Source organism: Pongo abelii, chromosome 8 (genome assembly GCF_028885655.2).
Source record: "Pongo abelii isolate AG06213 chromosome 8, NHGRI_mPonAbe1-v2.0_pri, whole genome shotgun sequence".
Taxonomy (NCBI): domain Eukaryota; kingdom Metazoa; phylum Chordata; class Mammalia; order Primates; family Hominidae; genus Pongo; species Pongo abelii.
In genome coordinates, this window is record NC_071993.2 from 3,513,702 (window position 1) to 3,538,006 (window position 24,305).

At 41.0% G+C, this 24,305-nt stretch overlaps 1 long non-coding RNA gene across 1 annotated transcript; it reads right to left on the reverse strand.

Moving 5' to 3' along the window:
• Positions 1-1,245: 1,245 nt before the first annotated feature.
• On the reverse strand, positions 1,246-17,544 carry LOC129048145 (uncharacterized). Its single transcript, XR_008510244.1, has 5 exons — positions 17,424-17,544; positions 16,964-17,130; positions 12,279-12,350; positions 1,946-2,972; positions 1,246-1,621 (listed from the first exon to the last, which is right to left on the reverse strand). It is a non-coding gene; the product is annotated as an uncharacterized LOC129048145 (long non-coding RNA).
• Between the last annotated feature and the right edge of the window lie 6,761 nt (positions 17,545-24,305).

Sequence of the window (24,305 nt, forward strand, 5' to 3'; positions counted from 1 at the left end):
TGTCCTTCGCTTCTGCCTTCTGGGCTGTGCTCCGTCCCTTAAATGCTGTTTGGGAAGACGTCAAGTGCAAATGAGGAAGCTGCTGTGGGTTAGTGAGCCATACCCAGGACCGAAATAGAAAAGTACTGGTACCAACAGGAAATGAGAGAGTGTGTGTGCAAAGATGAGGCTATGGTTGGGATTTTGTATTTTAATCTTGTCTGAAATGTGTGTATTTCTGTCACGGGAACCAGCAAAGGACGTAGAAACAGGTAGCGTAAGACCCCTTAAGATAAAGGGAAGGAGTCCATTATTTGCATAGAGCAGGTGTCTCTGGGCGATCTACTTTCTCTCTCTGCGTTTCTTGGAATTCTTCATTTTTACTCCATTCAACCACTTGTAAACCCTTGGTCAAACTGTTAATTGAGACGTAAATTCCATTGTAGGTATCCCTGCGATCGAAGGAAATAAAAATTCTGTCTCTCTGGAATTAGGAAGAGCATGCAGAACGTTGAAAGGGTTTAAGATGGACTAAGGTGTGTGAAAATGCCTCTTTTCAAAAAACCAGAAAAGAAAGCCTGCACTAATTACATGATTGTGCTTTCTTTTTAAAAAGTTTCCAATTTTACTTAGTTAAATGGGAGAGAAACCACAACGGATGAGGTACTCGGGGCCTTTTTATTTTTTTCAGCAGTGGAGCAGCAGAAATCATGGATCACAAGTGTCTCTGTAATCAGGATGCGCGGAGACATTTCTCGGCATTTCTGATGTTTCAACCCTACCCCACCTGCAAGGAGGAGGCTCCAGCCAGCCATGAGGGCAGGAGGCTGTTGCTGCTGCCACTCCAGAACCTCATAAGGGTTTATTTTCTGCCCACAGTGTATTTGTCCAGGTGGGCACCTTGCATCGTGGGGCACTCTGTTTTTTTTTCTCTCTCTTTCTTTATATATATGCATACACACACACACACACACACACACACAAACACACACACGGTCACTGCAGTTTACAAAGAAAAGAAAAGAAAAAAAAGAAGAAAAGAAAAGAAAAAAAAAGGCAAACAAATTTCCCTCTGTCTGGGACCCAGATCGGAGCCAGCCTGCCATGGCCAGTCTGGAAGAAGGTGGCAGACAGGTGGGGCAGCTTCCCGAGGCCCGGAAAGTGCGTCTCCATGGCAACAGCGGGGCTTTCCCAGGTGACGTCACACATCACACAGGATTCCTGAGATCCACCTGGAGATTGGCAGGTGAAAGATCACTCCCTTTTATCTTGTTCCAACTCTTTATTTGCGCTATAGACAGGCACTGTTTCTTATTTTAGCTCCGAGAGCAGTTTCTTTGGGATACCTAAACTGCTGGGCTGACCCTGTGTATCCTAGATTCTTTGCGAGGGGGAAAAATATATTTTTTAAACAAACGTGTTACCAGGGTGAAGTCTGAGGAGCTGGAAGGGAGGGAGACAGGGGCTTTGCTGTCCTGAAGTGATGCCTTTGCTGTGGCCTGACAGCTCAGACTGGAGCCGGGCCCCAGGGAAGGGACTAAGGAGGTGTCTGTTGCTTTTCCAGCTCTCCTGCTAACCGATCAGCTCTTCTCCCAGGTGGACCTCCTGATCCTCTGGAACCTCCTGGGTCCTATCCCAGCAGCTGCAATTTGCAGAAGAGGAGATTGGTCAGGAGGGAGATGCCGCGGCCTCACTAGCAGCTGCAGGCTCTTTGCCTGTTTATGGTGTAAATGTTTGAGTCTCCCCCTAATTCACATGCTGAAATTCTCACCCCCAAGGTGATGGTGTTAGGAGGTGGGGGCTTTAGGATATGATGAACTCATAAAGGTGGACCCCCCATGAATGGGATTCGCGCCCTTTTGAAAGAGATCCTGGAGAGCTCCCTCACTCCTTCCTCACTCCTTCCACCACGTGAGGAGGACACAGCGAGAAGCCGCCATCTATGACCCAGGAAGCAGATACTCACCAGATACCAGATCTGCCAGCACCTTGATCTGGGACTTCTGACCTCTAGCACTGTAAGAAGTGACTGTGTTGTTTGAAAGTCACAGTCTATGGTGACAGAACGCCACAGGGGACTCAGACATGGCCCCCATGCTTGCTACAGGAAGCCTGCGGTGGAGCCCTCTTCCCTCCTTGAAGTCTGGATATGACCGAAAAACTGTGGGTTCAAGTGTAAACAGGCTTGTTCTGTGAAGATGGACCTTTACTCTGGCAGATTTCAGCGTGACTTGCTTGTATTCCCAATTGTGACTTAAGATGGGTGTCGCCAGCCCAGGGTGAGAAAACGGGAACTGGCATGGATGAGGCTGGAGGGTATGCACCCTTCTTAAGTGGTAACAGCTGATGTTCATGGAGTGCACATTATGAGCCAAGCATTATTTTATCATTTTTCTTATTAATTCTCTTTATAAGTCTATGAGAAAAGTGTTCTTATTAGCCCCATTTTAAAGATGCAGAGACGGAGACACAGGGAAGTTGCATGATCTGAGTGCCTTATGGCTGGTGCTGGCAGAGCTGAGGGAGGAGCCAGGAGGTCCCCATCCAATGCCTGCACCTACTGCCAAGCTGTTCTCCCTGCCAGATCACCACCTGAGAGCAGAAGCTGAGAGAAACTTGCTCTCTGCCCTGGTGGAAGCTGCAGGCCCTAGGAGGGAGGTTGACTCCTTGCCCCATCAGCTCCATGATTCTGTTTTGTACGGGCCCCACATAGCACGTCCATCTGCCCTGGGCTGCGAGAAGAGGCATCAGAACTTTGCAGTCACTCAGTTCCAATAGCTGACTAAGACTGAATTGTGTTCATGACCAGCACTACTTGAAGCAATATAGAAGATGTACTTTGAGTCAATCAGGGAACTCTGCAGGCAACATTTATGTAGAAAAACAGAAAAGAAATCAAGGCAGAAGAATACAAAGCAACTAAAAGGGCACTCATGCAGAAGTCAATGCCAGGTATTCTCCATCACTGATGAATTTAAGTTGCTGGCACGAGGCTAGAAGAAAAGGAAAAATGAAGCATTTAAATAATTCAATTTTTCACAAAAGTACATGTTAATTCCACATCTTGGCGATTGTGATCAGTGCTGCAATAAACACAGGGTGCAGGTGTCTCTTTGGCACACTGCTTTCCTTTCCTTGGGGTGCATACTCAGAAGGGGGATTGCTGCATCAGAGTTCTACTTTTAGTTTCTTGAGGAACCTTCATACTGTTTTTCACAGTGGCTGTTATAGCTTACATTTCTATCAACAGTGTACAAGAGTTTTCTTTTCTTGGCATCTTTGCCAGCATTGATTTTTTTTGTCCTTTTGATAATAGCTGTTTTAACTTGGGTGAGATGATATCTCATTTTAGTTTTGATTTGTATTTGATGATTAGTGATGTTGAACATTTTAAATATATTTGTATTTGCCATGTGTATGTCTCCTTTTGAGAAATATTTATTTTATCATAGCACTATTCGCAACAGCCAAGACATGGAATCAACCTAAGTGTCCATCAACAGATGAATGGATAAAGAAAATGTGGTGCATATACACAGTAGAATATTATTCAGCCATAAAAAAGAAGGGAATCTTGTCATTTGCGGTAGTGAGGATGGAACTGAAGGGCCTATGCTAAGTGAAATAAGCCAGGCTCAGAAAGACAGGTCATGCATGTTCTCACTCATATGTAGACTCTAAAGAAGTTGACCTAATGAAGGCAGAGCATAGATGATGGTAACTGAAGGCTGGGAAGGGTGGAGAGATAAGGAGAGGTTGGTTAATGGGTGCATACAGTTAGATGAAGAAATAGGTTCTAGTGTTTGATGACACAATAGGATGACTATAGTTAGCAATAATTTATTGTATATTTCAAAATAGCTAGAAGAGATTTGAAGTTGATATGGTTTGGCTGTGTCCCTACCCAAATCTCATCTGGAATTATAGCTTCCATAACTTCAATGTGTTGTGGGAGGGACCCAGTGGGAGATAATTGAATCATGCAAGTGGTTTCCCCCATACTGTTCTCGTGGTAGTGAACAAGTCTCGTGAGATCTGATGGCTTTATAAGGGAAAACCCTTTTCACTTGGTTTTCAATTCTCTCTTGTCTGCCACCATGTAAGACATGCCTTTCACCTTCCACCATGATTGTGAGGCCTCCTCAACCATGTGGAACTGTGAGTCCATTAAACCTCTTTCTCTTTATGAATTACCTAGTCTCAGGTATGTCTTTATCAGCAGCATGAAAACAGACTAATACAGAAGTGCTCTCAACACAAAGAAATGACAAATGTTTGCAGTGATGGATATCCTACTTACCCTAGTTTACCATTACACATTGTATGTGTGTATGGAAATATCACAGGTTCCCCATAAATATGTACCATTGTTTTGTATCAGTAAAATGGAAGAAAACATTGAAAAATAATGACAAAAAATGACAAATGTTTGCAGTGATGGATATCCTAATTACTCTATTTGACCATTACACATTGTACGTATGTATCGAAATATCATAGGTTCCCCATAAATAGGTACCATTATTATGTATCAAAAAAAAGGAAGAAAACATTGAAAAATACAGGTTAAATTTTGGAATGAAACTTTCTTTTCTGTTGTTTTTACCTCCCCCAATCCCCACCACCAGCTCTGAAGTATTCAGACAAAATTTCCTCTTGAGTATTATTACTAAGGAAGATACTGGGTGATGAGCAGAGGATGACAAACCTCCTCTGATTGCCCGTCCCGGGAAAACTTTCTGTGGCATGTTGAAATGCATCCCTCCATGTAAGTCAAGAGCCCAACACTAATGACAAGTCAGTACAAGCTCCTCCATCTGGGGTCAGACAGATAAAGTCTGAGTTCACAGTTTGTTTCTTTTATGCAGTGAAGAACAGAAGAATGAAATGCATATCATTTGTACAATTCCCCAGCAGTATTATTTCTCAGAATCAGGCCTTGAGATACATTGAAAGAACAAAAACTGTAAAGTTATGGTCTCAGTAATGTATAAGTGTATCAGCTGGCCGTGACTGGCATCCTTGCATGAAATGTATGGATCCTTCCAAGACCCCAATATGAATGGGAACCACCTCTCGCTTTTATGTGGAGGTGGGTGCTAGAATGCTGCAGGCAGCACCACTAAGGCCAAGAGACTCTATCTTGGAAGCTAATCTCCCTTGTTGGCTTTGATGAACCCCAGTTCCAGGAAGGCCTCCAAGATTTCCAGTTTATTGATTGTTCCTTGTGTTAGAGCGGGCACTTAGCGTAAATCCTGCCTGTAGGTCAAACAACTGTGATGTTATCATACTTCGGTTGTCCTGCACATCTCTTCTGAACCACCCTTTCCCTGGTACATGAGTTCCAGGTCTGGAGCTAATGGCGGGGATCCATTCTCTTGTCTAGCCCCCTAAGACACAGACGTGGCTTATGTTTGTAAGACACTGTTAAAAGTTTCTTTTTAAGAGACTGGATTTGCCAGCCTCTTTCTTTGGCCTCTGAGCCTCCTTGGACTTCGGGGACAGGTTTGCATAGACTTACCCACTGTGAAACAGAAGGTAGGTGTTGATCACCATAACCCTCATGCAAATAATTGCAAATAATTGGCTCATTTAAGCCCTAAGTTCTACGTTATTGGCCGTAAAAATTGAATGGTGAAGTTTAACCAGTTGGTTAAGAATGTAGTTTTTTATTTCAAGGCAAGTTACCTATACAAGCCTCAAATGCTTCATCAATTAATTAAGAATGGTATTAGTGCCTATATATTTAAAGGTGTTGTGAGATCCAAATGAGATCTTATATGTAAAGAAATTACTACTGTGATAAATCAAGTATCATATAGATACGTGATACTGTAGATAAATCATATAGTTTATGATCCATAAATACTGTTACAGGAGTATGGCTGTGATGATTTAATCTGGAACATCTGAAAACTACTCATAGCATTTGCTCATGGAGGCGTTAACATATATCAAAATAATCTCCATCATGATCAACTTTTAAGCAGTGTAGTTTTCCAGTGAACCTTTGATGAAGATAAATAAGTTACCATAGGTACCCCTAATTAAGCAAATGAATTTATTTGCTCCACGGTGTTATTAGATACAGACAACTTCAACACTGGTTTTAGATCATAAACTATTTTCTCCTGGCAACTGCAGACAGAAGAGCTTTATGTCTCTATTCTGAATTGAGGAGGTATGGTTGGCGAGGGGTTGGGGAAGGCTTTAGTATATTCAGAAGTCTTTTTGAATCCAGGCAAAGGTTAAATGTTTCATATACACCATGGAATACTATGCAGTCATAAAGAAAAAAAAAAAACAAGATCATGTCCTTTGCAGCGACATGGGTGGAGCTGGAGGCCGTCATCCTAAGCAAACTAACACAGGAACAGAAAACCGAATATCACATGCTCTCAATTATAAGTGGGAGCTGGACATTGAGTACACAGAGACTCAGGGAAGGAAACAACAGACATCAGAGTCCACTTGAGAGTGGAGGTGGGAGGAAGGAGAGTAGAGAAAACTACTGATTGGGTACTGATTACCTGGGTGACGAAATAATCTATATGTCACACCACTCTGACATGCAATTTACCTATATGACCAATGTGCACATGTACCCTTGAACCTAAAATACAAGTTAAAAAAAAGACACATATTAAAAATCAAGGGGCCAGAAAACAGTTTTCTTTCCATGACCCCAAATCTGTCTGGACAGTGTTCCTGCTGCCCTAACTTTCCCTCTGAATATATGTGTATGTGTATATGTGTGTGTGTGTGTGTGTGTGTGTAGATATACATATATGTGTGTGTGTGTATAAATATATATGCAAGTTCTTTATAAACTTAAGTCTGTAGCTTGTGTTGAGTTCAGGCAGCTAGTCCAGCTCTGCCAATTCACAGATGTTCCATGGAAGCAGATGATGGCTTAGGATATGGGAAAACTGAGTGTGGCTCTAATGAAGTTGTTTGTTTTATAATTTATACCTCATTTTGTAAGGTAGTATATGTTTAATAGAAATTTAAACATTCTGCTCTGTTGAGACACATAAAATTATTTATAATAATTCTTTTGTTCCCCTCCAATGAAGCCATGATTTAAAGTTCAAACCTTGAAGTTGCCCGTACCTAGGTTAAAATCATGATTTGATACAATCCTAGCTTAATATTCTACAGAAGATACTCAACTTTCTGAAGCTTAGTGTTTTTAACCTATAAAATGAGCATAACTGTACCTATCTGTTAGCTTTTGTTGTTCAGGTTGAATAAGATAATCTATATACAAAGCATTTAGCGAGTTTCACCTAGGTTAAACACTCAGAGATTAGGGGTGTTCTTGTTATTATTTGGATTCCTGGTTTGTGGCTACAATTTAGTAGCCCGGGGAATATAGGTTGCAGCTGAACCACGGAGAAGCGGTTGTCTGATGCGCTCGTTCACTGTAAAATACTGCAACACCAAATGACCTTCACCAGTGACACTGAAACGCTACTGAAGCGTTAGAGTAAGCACTCAATAAGTAAGAGCCATTTTATTACTATTATTATCATCACCATTGTTGCTATTCAGTCTAACCTGGAAATGGGTTTTGGGAAGTTTAATTTGTTTTAAAAATTGAAATGAAAGTCAATACAGACATTAATTCTATAGCAAGAGGTTATATTATTTTAAATGGCTAAAAAGAGGTGGATTATTCTGGGAACAGAATTTGCCCGAGAAGCCAGTAATTGGTTGTTACCCAGGGTTATTGTCCAGGCAATACAGACACTTTGAGTAGCTCTGTGCATTCAACATTGTAACAGTGAGTGAGAATATTATCTAGAATGCGTGAGATGCCTGGAAAATGATGGTGCTGGTGGAGAGTGGAGGGAAAGGCCACTCTGTGTGAGAAGCATCAGTGCATTCGAATGAAAGAATCACTCCATGATGTGTAGGCTTACCTTTATACATCTGTGATGACTGACCCACCTACTTACTAAAATGCCTATCTGCAAAATAACGTTTCGGTTGTAAATCTGAAACCATCCAACTTTCGTTCCCAAACTTTTCCCACTGAATCAATAGTTTATAAAATAATCTCTAACAGTATAAGCTTTCTTGGAAACACAATTATCACATTACAGCCAAACATAGTGTATCTATGCTCTTTTCAAAACCAAACATTGTTTCTAGGAATGTAATGCAAACAAACTCTATATAAATAAATTTTAAGTACTTTTTTTAAACTGATTTGTTTCTGAAAACTAGTTTCTGCACCAAAGCTCATGAACAGAGGTGTCTTCAGTGGGATTAAATACTGTCTCAAGGTTGGTTAGCACTTTCAGATGAAGCATCTCATTTGCTGTCATAACAGTGATACCTGCTTGACCTTATAAGAACAGGTATCATTATCTTCATTTTCATTTGGGTAAGTTGAAGTTTAGCAGAGTTGAATGACTCATCTGAGGTTGTTCTCTCTCTCTCTCTCTCTCTCTCTGAGGCTGCCTCTCCACCTCTTTGACAATCCTCTCTCCAAACCCGTTTTTGTATATAAAGAGGACTAATCTTTCTGGTCTATCCTAATGTCCACTTTTGTACCCAGGAAGAGATTATTTCTTTGAACATTTCCATCACAGAACAAATAATTATATAAGGCTTTATTGTGAATTCTATGCCTCATAAAATAATGTTGCCCAAACTCAGAATTTTCAAGAACGTAACTCATGTCCCAGAGCACAGATGATAACAAAATACGTGAATGTTTTTGTCTCGGTTCCTGTTAACACTGAAAACTTGGTCACATCGTATTTTCAAGGAGTCAAGGGCAGATTCCACGTGCTGTCTTCTGTATTGCAATCACCGAAGGTGTTTGGTGGGGAGCCCATGGCTCTGTGTCTTCCTAAGTTCTTGTGCTTTTTCCTGTCTGCTGTTCTATTAACCTTACTTAAGTAACAGCGTTGAGTGTGAGCTACCTCCTTTCTTGTTAGAAGTGCGTGAACGTCGGGCAAGCCTCACACTGCCTGACTGGGGAATGCTTGCCCTCACTCGGCTTTTACGGGATGATTTCCATCACAGTGTTACATCACAGTGTATTCTAAGAAGCATTTAGCTTCGGGATGTGTCAGAGTGTTTTCCAGTAAAAGCATGTTTCAGGCCGTGAGAAAGAGGCTGTGGATGAACCACACTTGGGATTCCAACTCCTGCGGTGCTCCCAGGTGGAGGAAGTGGCGAAGGGGGCACTGAATGTAGCCTTGGGACATTCCAAACGGGCGATCACCACAGAGAAAGTCATTTCTTACTCTCTTTAGAAGCAGCTGTGTTTCCTCAAGAAAGTGACTTTGGCTACTCCATGGGGGAAAGTGAGCTGTCTCAAAATTAGCCTTATATGCTGTGCGGTATTAAAGGAAAATTATACTTGGCTCACCAGTGAGTCATCGTACTGGTTTCGCTTTATTTTTATTTCTTTTCTACTTTAGGAACTGAAGCTTGAGGGCAACTGTAGGGGGAAGGTGGGGAGGATGGGAAAGATGCAGAGAGAACCTGCACCATGGTGGTCGCAAGACAAAGGAGAGCAGAGACTTCCAGGCGGCATAAGCCTGAGACCCTAGGCAGGGCATCAGCTTTCCGAGCCTCAGGGGCCTTCCCTTTGAGGACACTAGCAAAGGCGTGCTGGTCCTCCGCACTAAGCTCACATCCAGTGGACGCTGTTCACTGCCATCAGGGTGTGTGCATTCAGCATGGCTGGCAGGAGAATGACTCCTTAATACTCTGCCGATTACTCTACTTATTTATTTGTACTATTTATTTATTTTTTGAGATGGAGTCTTGCTCTGTCACCCAGGCTGGAGTGCAGTAGCACGATCTCAGCTCACTGCAACCTCCATTACCCCAGTTCAAGCAATTATCCTGCCTCCACCTCCTAAAGGAGCTGGGACTATAGGTGCGTGCCACCACACCAGGCTAATTTTTGTATTTTTAGTAGAGAAGGGATTTCACCATGTTGGCCAGGCTGATCTCAACCTCCTGACCTCAGGTGATCCTCCCACCTTGGCCTCCTAAAATGCTGGGATTACAGCCGTGAGCCACAGTGCCTGGCCCAATTACTCTAGAGTAAAATAACAGTATAGATGTGACTCACTTACAAATCCACATACATACATCTGTTTAGACTCAAAACATGTGGGACCACATTTACTCTCTGTTATTTTGGGAAGTCAGCAGGGAATTTGCCTAAGAAAAATTTTACACCCTCAGGCCAGAAAGGCAACTGCACTCAACCCAGAGTCCTGTAAATTAATTTGAAGTCTTTGGGGAATAATACTGAAAACAAAACCCAAAAGTTCCCCCTTTTCCCTTTTGGAAAATCAAGGAGAAATGAGAAGAAAGAAAAATTGTAAAGACCAAGCATTAGAAATAAAATCCCTTGACTTGGACCCAAGATTAGAAAAGAAGTTACCCTCCCTTCATCTCTCTGCACATGTGTAGGGTGTAGAAGCAATAATCTTATTGTTACAAAATACAGACAGTAAAACTTGAATTAAAAGGAGTGTTTGGGCAAATCATTATCCTGGACAGCTGAGGCTTTCCAATTTGAAGACAAAGTTAATACCCTCTAAGCACCATCATTTAAAATCAACAAATTTTTAATGATAAATTTTACATAATAAATGCTTCTTCTACATATTTTTACTGTCAGTTTTGTTTTGTTTTTCCGATTATAAAAGCCACGTGGTTAACACCAAGCGGGTTCATTTAGTAATGTCTAATAAAGAAAACAAAAAAATTACTCTTCATCCCATAACTCAGAAATAACCACTCTTCATGTTGTATCTCACCTTTGGGAAGAGCATTCTGAACTCCATTCCCATACCCTGGGGGGAGTTGGAGGTGTGATTCACAGCTCCTTGGAGCTCTCAGCCCTGTGGGGCATGCAGATGACAAAGCAGGATAAATGCTATGAAGACCTGTCCTGAGTGTTAGGAAGAAGACATCCTCCCATTCAGATGGAAGGTAAAGGGCAGAAGAGAGAGGCATTTCCAGAGAGAACAGCCTGGAGGGTTTCAGGTAAAACAGCACCTGAGGACAGCCTCAGAAGTGGGGAGAGAGAAAGGAGGTTTCCAGGCAGAGTAAGCATCAAAGTCCCAACTCAGCCCCGTGTCCAGCGCTTACTGGGTGAACTGGGGAGAGGCAAGGCTGGAGCTTCCAGGTGTGGGTGGCTACAGGTCAGATCTTAGAAGTTTTTGCAGATCTGGGCAAGAAATTCACTTTTTTCTTCTTTTTTCTGCAGGAATAATGTGAAGCCAGTAAATGTTAAATAGATAACTAAAATGAACCCAGGTGTGGGTTAAGGACCTGAGTAGATGATTATCTGATTGAGATAGAGGAATCCAGGAAAGGAAGGAGAGGGAGATGCGTAGAGGCTCAAAGGTTTGGTTCCTCCCTGTGGAACATCTAAGATTGTAAGACACTTGGTTAGCAGCACTGTGCTGGGGTGTTGAGGGTCTCAAGCTCAGAGAAGAGGGTTGGAACAGAGATACTTGCTTGTGAGATATTAGCGTGACTGGATCCTCGATTTAGTCATCTCTGCCAAGCTCCTTTTACCAGGTAAAAGAACATTTTTGCAGGTTCTTTGGGTTAAGAAGCAGAGAGTATCATGACCGATGTTTTGCAAATCAATTTGAAATGTTAGATGGCATGAGCAGATTCCTTGAAAAATACCACTTTCCAGAACTAAAACAAGAAGTACAAAATCTTTATAACTCCATTTTTATGGATAGAATTGAACTTGTAATTTGAAACGTTCTCAATAAGAAAAGTCAAGTCCAGAGGACTGAATCATTCAATCACTAAAAACACTGCAGGGAGAGCTGACACTAACTGTCCATGAGCTCAACCAGAAAATGGCAAAGGCAGGAACGCTTCAGACTCTGCATGAGGCCAGTGCAATCTTAATAACAAAACTTCACAAAGACATTGTAAGATAGGAAAATTATAGGCAGATTATTCTCATCAGCAGAGGTACAAAACTCCTAGACAAAATATTAACAAACCAAATCTGTGGCATATAAAAAGAATTACACATTACAACCAAGTTGGGTTTATTCTATAAATGTATGCTAAGATTTAAAATTCAAACAATGTGATTTATTATATTACCATTAAAACTCACAGGAGCATCTCGGTAGACACAAAATGAGCACTTGATATTTTCAACACCCATTCAAAATAAAATTGGTAGCAAACTACAGAGAGAGGTTTCATTTATCTAATAAAGGGTATCTCGAGAAAACCCTACAGAGGTTATCATACTTGATAATAAAACTTCGAAAGCTTACTTTGTTTGTTGTTGGAAAGACCACAGCGTCTACTACAACTTCTACACGATAGTACACGGGATGTTCTCTTCACTGCAATAAGGCAAACAAAGGAAAAGTCATGAAAATTGGAAAGACAAAGTAAAAGTGTCATTTTGCATTGTCAGCATGATTGTGTAGATAGAAAATGTATTCGGATATACAGATCAACTATTAGAATAAGTCAGTGAGTTTAACAGCATTACCGATGAAAGGCTAATGTGAGAAATCAAGTGTGTTTCCATATACTTTAATGAACTGTTTAAAAATTTTATTTAAAGTGAAAACTTTTACAGTAGCAGATAAAATAAAATTTCTAGGAATAAAAGTAATGTGTGCAAGAGTCTTTTACACAGAAAACTGTAAACATTACTGAGAGATATTCAAGAAGTCTTAAGAAAATAAACAGCATACATTATTGAAGGATTCTAAGAATCAATATTGTAATTAAGTTTATTTTCCTAAATTGATTTAAAAATTCAGTGTAACTCCTATCATAATCTCAGCCCTTCTGTTTTACAAATTGAAAAGCTGATCCTAAAATGTGTATGAAAGCAAAAAGGATCAAAAATAATGAAGACAAATTGAGAATATAAAACAAGGTTAGAGGTCTTTTACTCTCAGATCTCAAACCTTGTTAAAGCTGTAGCAGTGAAAATGTCATAGTGCTGATTGGTGTGAGAATAGACAAATAGGTCAGTGTCATAGAATAGAGTGCAGAAGAAAACCCACGCTTACTATTCACATGATTCGTGGGGAAAGAAGAGGAAAAAAAAAAACTCTTTGCTATGCATTGAGGGAAAGCAATCTTTCTTATGAGTGTGGATTGTTTCCATTGTATATCCATATTTTTAAAAAGCCTTTGATCCCTACCTCACACAATAAACAAAAATCATTCCAGGTGTTTTGGATTGAAATGGGAAAAATCAACAAAAATCTTTTCAAAAGCAGTCATGAAAAAATACCGAGAAGACCTTGAAGAAATCAAATGTTTCTAAAACAGTAAACATATACACAGAGGACTTACCACAGAAGAAAAAAAGACTGAAAACTAGTGCTTTAAACTAGAACTCTGTGTTACAGAATATACCATTAAGAGAATCAAAAGGCAAACCACAGTACAGAAGATAATTACGGTATATATATTCAACAAAGGTTCACACATAGAATATATATATGAAGAACTACTACAAACTAATAGGAAAAGAACATTCAATTGAAGGCAAAATGGGCTGAAAACTTCACTACACACACATCCTCCAAATAAGTGCTCTAAATGGTGGGCACCAAGGATCATCTGAGTACAAATTAAAATGACAGTGAATGAATGAAAATGAGACAGCACACCTGCCAAAATGGCACAAAAAAAGCAAAAAAAAAAAAAAGAAAAAATCTGACGATTCAAAGTGTCGACAAAGATGAACTCTCATTAACTCTGGCCAGAGCCTCATCTACCTGGGAAGGGTACTTTGTGGAACTATTTGCAGTATCTACTAAAAGGAATTTAGGTTTACCCAGTGAACAAACATTCCTCTTCTCTGAATGTACCCATGAGAAAAGAGTGCCTAGTACCAAGAGAAAAGATACTGGTGAGAATGTTTAGAGTAGCTTTTTCCATAAATAGCCCCAAGCTGGAAACAGCTCAAATGTCCATGAATAGTATTACGCTATATCGTGTTTATAGTCATACCACGGAACGTAGACAGCAATGAAAAATAACTACAGATGCACACCCATAAGACAGATTGCTGAGTCAGTATACTCTCTTTGATACGTATAATTCTATTTATATAAACAAAAAAACAGTAAAATAAGTTTATAATGACAGACATCAGAATAGTGGCTACCTATAGTGTTTTGTTTTGTTCTGTTTCATTTTGTTTTGAGACAGGGTCTCACTCTGTTGCCCAGGCTGGAGTGAAGTGGCATGATCTTGGCTCACTGTAGCCTCTCTGGCTCAAGTGATTCTCCTACCTCAGGCTCCCCACTAGCTGGGACTATAGGCGCATACCACCACATCCTGATAATTTTTGTATTTATTTATTATTCTTTTTTTTTTTTGGTAGAGATTTTTTGCCATGTTGGCCAGGCTGGTCTTGAACTCCTGAGTTCAAGCAATCCTCCTACCTCGGCCTCCCAAAGTGCTAGGGTTACAGGCATGAGCCACTGTGGCTTGCCTGGTTACCTTTTGAAGGGCTATGATTGCAAGGGTATGAAAGAGGGTTCTGGAATGGTAATAATGTTCTATTACTTGATCTGAATGATACTTATATTTATGTGCTAATTTTTCTCTAAATTAATCATATACTTATGACTTATTCATAATAAAGTCAAAGTATTTTAAGGTCAAATTAATAAAGGGAATGTCCTAAATGAAGACATTCTATCTGTGAACAGTTATATAGTTATATGAGAGAACTTGCTGGGCGTAATAGCTGTAACTTTAATCATTATTAAATATTATTAAATAATAAGTCATTGTTAAATCTATTAAATAGATTTCTCAAATTGTCCCTAATTTTTCACGAAGGTGGTCTGTATCTATTAGCCAGGTGCCTGAGTTTAGCTAATTTTGGTTTTGGGCAGGAGTTGGGAAAGTCAGACTGCTATCTGACTGATTGTTCACGGACTTTAAAATTAGTCTTACACATACCCCAAGATTTAAAAAAAAAAATGACAACAGAAACTGAAATTTCCTGGAAACAGCTGTCATTTGGGATTCAGAAGACAAAAGACACGATTCAAAACCCTGCCCCTTGCTCTTGACGGGCGATCCCTGCCCAGCCCTGAAAAGTCTCCCTGTTGTTCTGGCCCCTGTCCCAAGGCTGTGGCAATAACATGCACTCAAAGATGTGTTTGCTGGAAGAAGACATGTGAAGCATGAATGGAATTTTGCCTTGGCGATAACGTTGAATGTGCTGTTCTGCAATCCTGTACCAATAGGGCACCAGGCCCGCTCTGAAGTCCGCTAATGGCAATCCCCCTTTGTTCCCTCAGGACACGCAAAGCCACTGTTCCCATAGCAACCCTGCCAAGTGATGTCAGAAACCAGGGTTCGGCCTTGAAGGCTACAACACAAGTGTGGTGTTGACGAGCTAGCAATGACGACAGCCCCGAAGACAGCGCCGTGCCTCCAGCAACAGAAATCAGCAGTGCACGTGTGTGCACACACTGTGTCTTGTTTTATGCTTAAAAATTGTGAATAATCCATTTTTAAGTGTGTATATTCTCTAGAAGCCTGTGTTTCTCCTGATGTGTGTTTTATGCTTAAAAATTGTAAATAATCCATTTTTAAGTATGTATATTCTTTAGAAGCCTGTGTTTCTCCTGATGTGTCATATCACTTGGAAAATCAGATTTCCTTTTGCTTTCATGAAGACCTGTTTTCTGAAATTGAAGATGAAATGATTCATTTGCCCAAACCCTTAAAATGTCCTGACTTTATTCCTTAGGGAGATTCATCACGTTCAGAGGAGAAGAGAGTGAAGGATTGTTTAATAAAGACCAATCACGTAAATTTTATGATATACATCATTGTTTTAATATACATAGTTGTTTGACTTGGAGAATTCACAGTAAAGAAGACAATTATAGAAATATATTATGGATTTTTGGCTGGGCACGGTGACTCATGCCTGTAATTGAAGCACTCTGGGAGACCAAGGCGGGTGGATCACCTGAGGTCGGGAGTTCGAGACCAGACTGGCCAACATGGTGAAACCCTGTGTCTACTAAAAATACAAAAATTAGCCAGGCATGATGGTGGGCACCTGTAATCCCAGCTACATGGGAGGCTGAAGCAGGAGAATTGCTTGAACCTGGGAGGTGGAGGTTGCAGTGAGCCGAGATCACGCCACACACACCAGCCTGGGCAACAAGAGCGAAACTCTCAAAAAAAAAAGAAAAGAAAAGAAATATATTATGGATTTTTAAAAGAGAAAATATTTTATAAAAATTCTAACTTCACTGTCAAATAGCAATCGGCCTCTTTCCTTCAGTTTCCAGGGAAATCAATAGCAGCTCAAATTTAGAAGTTCTGCTTTGAGCCTTTTCAAATCATGCTGTGATTGAGCATTTTACGTGTGACACCATTAGCCAGAGGAACAATCCTGGTTCTGTTGTGTTTTTTATTTTCTTTTTTCAATAGATTTTAGAGAGAAAATGAGATATTGATTGAAGGGTAATCCTTAACATAGAAGGGATTGGAATAACTGTTAAATTTTGCAGATTCTTCAGTTAAACTACTGTGAAAGTCTTGACATTAGCCTACAAAAAAGCCTTTTATTACAAACTCCATACTTGCTAAAGTGCTGTCTGTTGATACTGCAGTTTTGTTTTTGTAATATATTTATTATTCAGAACAAATGAAATTCTCCAATGTATTTTGCTTGTTAATGTCATTTACCCAAGATCTATGAAATGACTAAATTTATACATATATATACACACACATATTAACATTTATGCATCTGTATATTTTATGTATCTGCACCAGTGATATAACAATAATTTTTATTCCTATGTTACATAAAAACTTAGTAATAAGTCTCACTCAACTTCACAACCCATGAAATAATTTCTGTTTCAACCTATATGAGCCAAGGGGAAATTGTTTAAATATTTATATTTCATATTTTAAAATGTCTCTATCATCTGCTCACTCTTACCAAAAAAGTGACACAGGCTCACTGCTGAGATAAGGTAAATGTGTAGCAGTCACAGGAATAGCAATGCTCACTGGGTGCTGGTACAGTTTCAGGTATTGGGCCAGGGGTTGTCCAATCATCACCTGCTTTAATCTTCACAACAACTCTAACATCGAGTGCTGTTGTTCCTAATTTATTGGGGCAAAAAGACAGGTTAAGTCACTGGCTGAAATGGGCTGACCTCAGTGTCAAACCCAGGTTTTGCTGGTCACAGAAACAAAGCTTTTAAAAATCTCTCCAAATACTACCTCTAGGATTCATGGAGGCCAGACACCCTAAAGACCAGCAGGAGCCTCTGACACTCCATCCACACCCCCACTACAGGGAACTGGTGATTACACGATGAATAAACGCATCTTACAAGAATGGGGGCCACCACTTAGGGCCAAGCTATTTGTGACTAGAAAGCAAACAAAAGAACCTGCTCAAGGTGAAATTTGATCGTTGCCCATTGACTCTCAGGTGACATGGCCTCCAAGTATAACAGTGAATCCCCGCTGAGGGCCAAAAATTGCCTTGAAAAATATGATTGTGACCTCTGTTTCTCTGTTGCCATGGAGCTATGCCTCTTGTCTGTTGATGGAAGGTCAATCGTTGTATTTACACCCAGTGAACAGTGAACATATATAATGCCTATGCTCTATTATTATTTCTTTGCAGGAGGTTTATTACAGGGTTTGGTATGCAATCTAAATTAGATGTCTCGAGAAAAATAATGCTTTTAAGTTTAGGCAATTTTAGAGAATTCTTTGAGTGAGATTCCCTCTTTAAAATTCCATGGAATTTTCTGATTGCCTTTGAAGTTTTTTCTGTCTGAAACTAGTCTATTTATTTCCTTTTTGAAGGAGATTTTTTCTTTTCAATCATCTACTACAAAATAACTTTCTTTTATGTTTATGAGACATTAGATACAATTATTTTCTAAGTCCATCTCTGTATACAATCTTGTAATTTTTAGCCTTTCAAATGTCATTATCATAAACACGAATCAGCACTGGTGCTGCTCCTGGTTGGCTTTGAAGCGGCATTTAAAATCCCCGTGGCTCTCAAGCCCTCATCGACCTGGGTCACCTGGGTGAGTAAATTTGGCCAGCAAGTTACTGTGGGTTCCACGTTATCGTTTTCCAAATTCCTGCTACTGCTGATACGTGCAAGCTGCCCACTTTGAAAATGGAATGTGCCATTTCATCCTACTCAAAAGTGGGTGGAGAGAAAGAAGTGTTTCACTGAGGGTGTTTGTGCGAGTGGACTGTGGATGGTGGAGGAATCGTGCTTTGCACAGTGGCAGCCGGTTGTTGGCCATCCTCTCAATGAGCGCTTTAAAGCTGAGTCCATTAGATTATATTTTAGGCTCAGGGGTCTTATAGGTCATTTCACTCTACACTCCTCTTTGAATCCTAGAAAGATTAAGTATGATAGGCAATTTATTTAGTGCTCTCGCCGCCAGTGTTTTGATGGGTCAGTAAAAAGCACATGTCGCTGAAGGTGCAGTAACCTCTGATGGGCTGTGTTCTGCTCAGTGGAGCAACAATATATCTTATTTTTTCCAACCCTTGGCAGATACCTGTTAAATAAGCTTTGTTGATTTCTTCCCACATTCTCCCTGTGGGATCTGGGTTCAGTCATTTGCTAACCGTGTTATTTTGAGCAAGTCACTTCACCTCTCTTAAGTCTAATAAAATACAAATAATGGTGACACCCTTGTAGATGGCTGTAAGGATGCAATGAGCACAGGTCCGTGAAGCACTAGGCACAAAACACAAATTAACTCCCAAATATTTTCAGAACACAACATATTCAGTCATAGCATGTGTAGAGAACATGTGTCACTCTGCAGTTGGCTTGGGATGGAGAGCCTGCAGCTTGGACTTGGCTGTGCTGAGAGCTGAAGGAACCACATGGCTGAGTGGTCGTGGGAGCCCCATCTCCTGCCCAGTGCACTGAAGCTGGGATACTGAGGCTTAAGCTACTGGCTTGTGCTGGGAGGTGAGAAGGCTCTGACCCAGGGTGAATTCCAGAGAATGCACCATCTATGTGTAAGCACTGGATACGCAATGCATAGGAATTATCAAGATATGTTTATGTGTGTGCATATATTTTTAGAAGTTTTAAAAAATATGAAAATATCGTCTGGGCACAGTGGCTCATGCCTGTAATCCCAGCACTTTGGGAGGCCGAGGCGGGTGGATCACCTGAGGTCAGGAGTTCGAGACCAGCTTGACCAACATGGAGAAACCCCTTATCTGCTAAAAAAAAAAAAAATACAAAATTAGCCGGGCTTGGTGGTGCATGCCTGTGATCCCAGCTACTCGGGAGGCTGAGGCAGGAGAATCGCTTGAACCCGGGAGGCGGAGGTTGCAGTGAGCCGAGATCGCGCCATTGCACTCCAACCTGGGCAAAAGAGCAAAACTCCGTCTCAAAAAGAAAAGAAAAGAAAATATCAATGTATTAAATTTGGATGACTGTACCATTGGAAAAATCCTGTAGTCCAAAAAGTTATTAGAATCTATGATTTTTTCTACTTACGTAAAGAAAGAGCGCACAGGGCCGAGTGAGGACTGAATTCTAGTTCTCACCTTGCCATGATGCAACTTAGATGCATCTTTTTAATCTTTCTAAGCCTCAGTTGTCTCATCTGTGAAATTAATAGATTAGGCCACATAAACTTTAAAATTCCCTCTACTGATATTTTATGGTCCCAAAAAAATTCTTGGCATGCTTGTGAGAGCTGAGAATGTCGACTATGATTTGTAAGATTATTTTAATACCCCCATGCTTTAACTGTTTGAGTTTACCTTGTTGTGGATGTGATGGAGTCTAGCTTGTGCTGTGACTTTTCTCCACACATACCCAGAGGCTGGCTAAAAGCCAGCAGGGGTACATTCTAGCATAGGTGTAAAGACTTACAAAGAGGTGAAGTAGATTATTCCATACAGTAGTATCACTGGACGCCCCGTGGCTCATGCCTGTAATCCCAGCACTTTGGGAGGCTGAGGCAGTCAGATCACCTGAGGTCAGGAGTTTGAGACCAGCCTGGCCAACATAGTGAAATCTCATCTCTACTAAAAATACAAAAATTAGCCAGGCGTAGTGGCATATGCCTGTAATCCCAGATACTCAGGAGGCTGAGGCACGAGAATCGCTTGAACCTGGGAGGCAGAAGTTGCAGTGAACCGAGATCGGACCACTGCACTCCAGCCTGGGGGGCACAGCAAGACTCTGTCTTAATAAACAGACAAACAAACAAACAAACAAACAGTAGCATAGACAAAACTCAAATTCTTCTTGCATTTATAGCCTCCTTAAGTACGAAAATCCTTTGCAATTTTTCAGATTCTCTGGACACAAACAAAATTTATTTTCTTTTAGCTACCATAAATGGATTAAATTATAAACTGAATTTCCAGGGCTGGGCAAGGTGGCTCATGCCTATAATCCCAGCACTTTGGGAGGCTGAGGTGGGTGGATTGCTTGAGGTCAGGAGTTTAAGACCAGCCTGATCAACATGGTGAAATCCCATCTCTACTAAAAATACAAAAATTATCCGGGTGTGGTGGCGTGTGCCTGTAATCCCAGTTACCCGGGAGGCTGAGGCAGGAGAATCACTTGAACCCAGGAGGTGGGGGTTGCAGTGAGCAGAGATTGCACCACTGCATTCCAGCCTGGGCGACAGAGCAAGACTCCATCTGAAAAAAAAAATAATTTCCAGTTTGGCTTTAATGAATAGACTTCTGTTTCTGTATCTCTTTCCCCGGATATGAATGGAGATATAATATTCTTATATAATATATATGGGGTCTAACTTTCAAAATCACCTAAAGTACACAATATAATTTGTATGAATAAACCATTCATTTAAAACAGGTAGGCACTTAATTTTCTGTTTGATAAGGATTTTCCTTGAAGTCTGGAAATGCACTTTTTTGCTTTAAGGATAGTGTCAAGTCTCCAGAAGGGTAATTTTAAAATCAAGGGTTCTCTGTACATGCTTGTCTGTCTTTACTTTGCAGAAGACTTCACCTTACTGGCCTTCAGGTCTTGACAGATGGAACTTGATCTAAGAGCAGAAACCGTTTCTTAGGTTTTCTAGCCTCTGAGAGCATTGGAGAATCCTCTGCACTCTACCCCTGGGGTCTGCCCTGATTAGGGCTCAGGTAATACTGATTTGACCAGTGAGAAAGGAGGAGGTGGAAAGATTTCCACAAGGCAGGTGTAATATTGCTTTCTATATGCACTATGCTTTGGTTTTGATTCATCGTTTCTTAGGAAAAACCCTAAAATATTTGTGCGTGTCTTTGGAGAGTGACATAAAGACCTTCCCCTCAAAGAGCTTAGGGGCTGTAATGGAGAGCTGGCAGCTGAAAGGCATCCTGCCTTTTTGGGTCCTACAAGGTGTATAATTTCATGCTCTGCAGAGCAGTGAGGTGGAGTTAGACTGAGAAAGGTGTTTTCACAGTTTTCAGGAGCAGCCTTCCTGAGAATAAAAAGTTAAAACTTAGAGGCTTCAGACAACATTTTTGATCTAACAATTCTTGGAGTAAGGCAACTGGGCGCAGTGTGGCCAGGGCTTCAGACCCTCTGTCCCTCACAGAGCTGTGGTCATCACAAGGTCCTCCCAGGAGGACCCACCCTGAGCTTGTTGTCAAGACTCACCCTCGTGGGCTACTGGGAGCTTCGGCTGTTGGCCACCCTGAACCCTTGCCTCATAGGCCTCTCCACAGAGCATCCCACCAGGTGGCAGCTGGCACCATCAGAACTAGCAAGAGAAGTCAACTGACATCCTTCTCTTCTTCTGTGAGATTACAAAGTGTATGTTTCCTGGTCCCTGATGGATTTAGAATTTTCTCTACTGTCCTACTGTGTACATCCTTCATGATCATGCCTTTTCTTCCCCCTCTTTTCTTGCCCTTTGTTATTTTGATACAGTTTCCTTTATTCCATAGTCTTGTCTTTTTCTCCAGTGACTTGGTATCTCTCATCTTTTAGTGGCTATCTTTAAATGTTTAGTGGTTATTTTTCTATAACAATATTTTTTTTTTCTAACAGAGTGCAAACTTGGTCTCTTTTTTTCTTGTCTGGAACAGCACAAGGACTTTAGCACACTTTAATTATCTGAAAGTCTTCATTGCCCAACTTTCCTTTTATTATTGTCTACATAAATATCAGAAAAGCAGAGTGCAGTATTGTGGTCAGTAGAAGAAAGGCCCGTTGAACACTTCTATACGGCTGGTGGGAATGTAAACTAATACAGCTGCTATGGAAAACAGTGTGGAAATTCCTTAAAGAATTAAAAGTAGAACTACCATTTGATCCAGCAATCCCACTACTGGGTATCTACCCAGAGGAAAAAAAGTCATTCTAAAAAAAAGAAACTTGCACACGCATGTTTATAGCAGCACAACTTGCAATTGCAAAAATATGGAACCAGTCCACCTGCCCATCCTTTAATGGGTAGATAAAGAAAATGTGATACACACACACTCTCACACTCTCTCTCTCTCTCACACACACACACACCATGGAATACTACTCAGCCATAAAAACGAATGAAATAATGGTATTCGGAGCAACCTGGATGGAATTGAGACCATTATTCTAAGTGAAGTAACTCAGGAATGGGAAACCAAACATTGTATATTCTCATAAGTGGGAGCTAAGCTATGAGAATGCAAAGGCGTAAGAATGATACAACGGACTTTGAGGACTCGGGGGGAAGGGTGGGGGGTGGTGAGGGATAAGAGACTACACATTGGGTATACCAAAATCTCGCAAATCACCACTAGTGGACTTATTCATGTAACTAAACACCACCTGTTCCCAAAAAAATCTATTGAAATAAAAAATAATAAAAGATGAAAATAAATAAAAAATAAAAGCAAGAATAGCCCCTCAAAGATGCCCATGTCCTAATCCCAGAACCTGCAAATGTATTACCTCACATAGTACAATGGCCTTCCGATATGTGATTTAAGTTCTTGAGGTGTGGAGATCATTCTGGGTTATCTGATCTGCCCAATTTAATCACAATGTTTCCTATTATATAAGAGGGAGGTGGGAGGATCAGGGTCAGAGAGGAGACTTGAAGAGGGAAGCAGAGGTTGGAGCAATGGACCTTGAAGAGGGAGGAAAGGCCTAGGGGCCGAGGAGTGCAGGTGGCTTCTGGAAGATGGAGAAGTGAGGAAATTGATTTTCCTCTAGGTCCCCAGAAAGAAGGTGGCCCTGAGAACACTTGATTCCAGCCCAGTAAAATGCATTTTAGACTTTCGACCTTCTGAATAGTAAAATGATGAATTTGTCTTGTATTAAGCCGTATTTTTAATGATTCGCCACAGCAGCTCTTCGGAAACCTGTACAGCTTTTGGCCACTGGAAGTGGGGAGCTGTTGTAACAAACAACCAAGATCTTGGGAGTGGCTTTGGAACCGGGGGAGTGGCTTTGGAACCAGGTAATGTGCAAAGGCTGAAGAATTTAAGGAGCATGACAATAAAGGCAAGATTGCCCTGAAGAGACTCTTAAGAAATCCAGACATCAAAGGCCCTGTCCATGGGGGTCAGAGGGGAGTGAGGAGCATAGTGGAGGAGGCTGTGTCATCGTCAGACACCTATGTCATCCTGAGCCAGCGGTTGGTGGAAATGAGTCTTTGAGTTGCTGCTGGTGATGGCTCAGAAGGAAATGAGAAGAATGTCAATGAAAACGGGAGGAAAGAAGGTGCTCCTTACGCAGCAGCAGAAAGCTTAAGAATTGTGTCCTACAGCAGCAGAAAGCTTAGGAATTGTGTCCTACTGTTTTGCAGAAAGCAGGACATATGAGTGATGAACTTGGATGGTCAGCTGAGAGACTTCCAAGCATAGTGTTAAAGGTGTGCACTGGCTTCTTCTTAATGATTCTAGTAAAATGTGAAAGGGAAACAATAAACTCAGGGAATAACTCTTAAGCAAAAAGGAATTGGAACTTGATGATTTGGAAAATTTTCAGCCTGTCCAGATTGCAAAACCCGCTAAAATTAGGAGACTCACTGTCAGGAAAGCATGTTCTGGGGAGAAAGTCAAGGGTATGGTATGGCTGGACAGCCTTTCGTTACTGCCTTGGAAAGATCAAAAGGTCAAAGTGTTCACTCATACGGAGGCCTCTTTGGGTAAATTAAACATGTGACTCATGAACTCCCTCAGCCCTTGCAGCAGAGCCCAGGAGTAGAGATGGGGTCACCAGGGATAAGCCTGCGGAGAACCCTCACAGTCTATGGATGTGAATTACAGTGGCCTTTGCAGGAGATCCACAAGGTTTTTGAGAATGTTCTATCAGC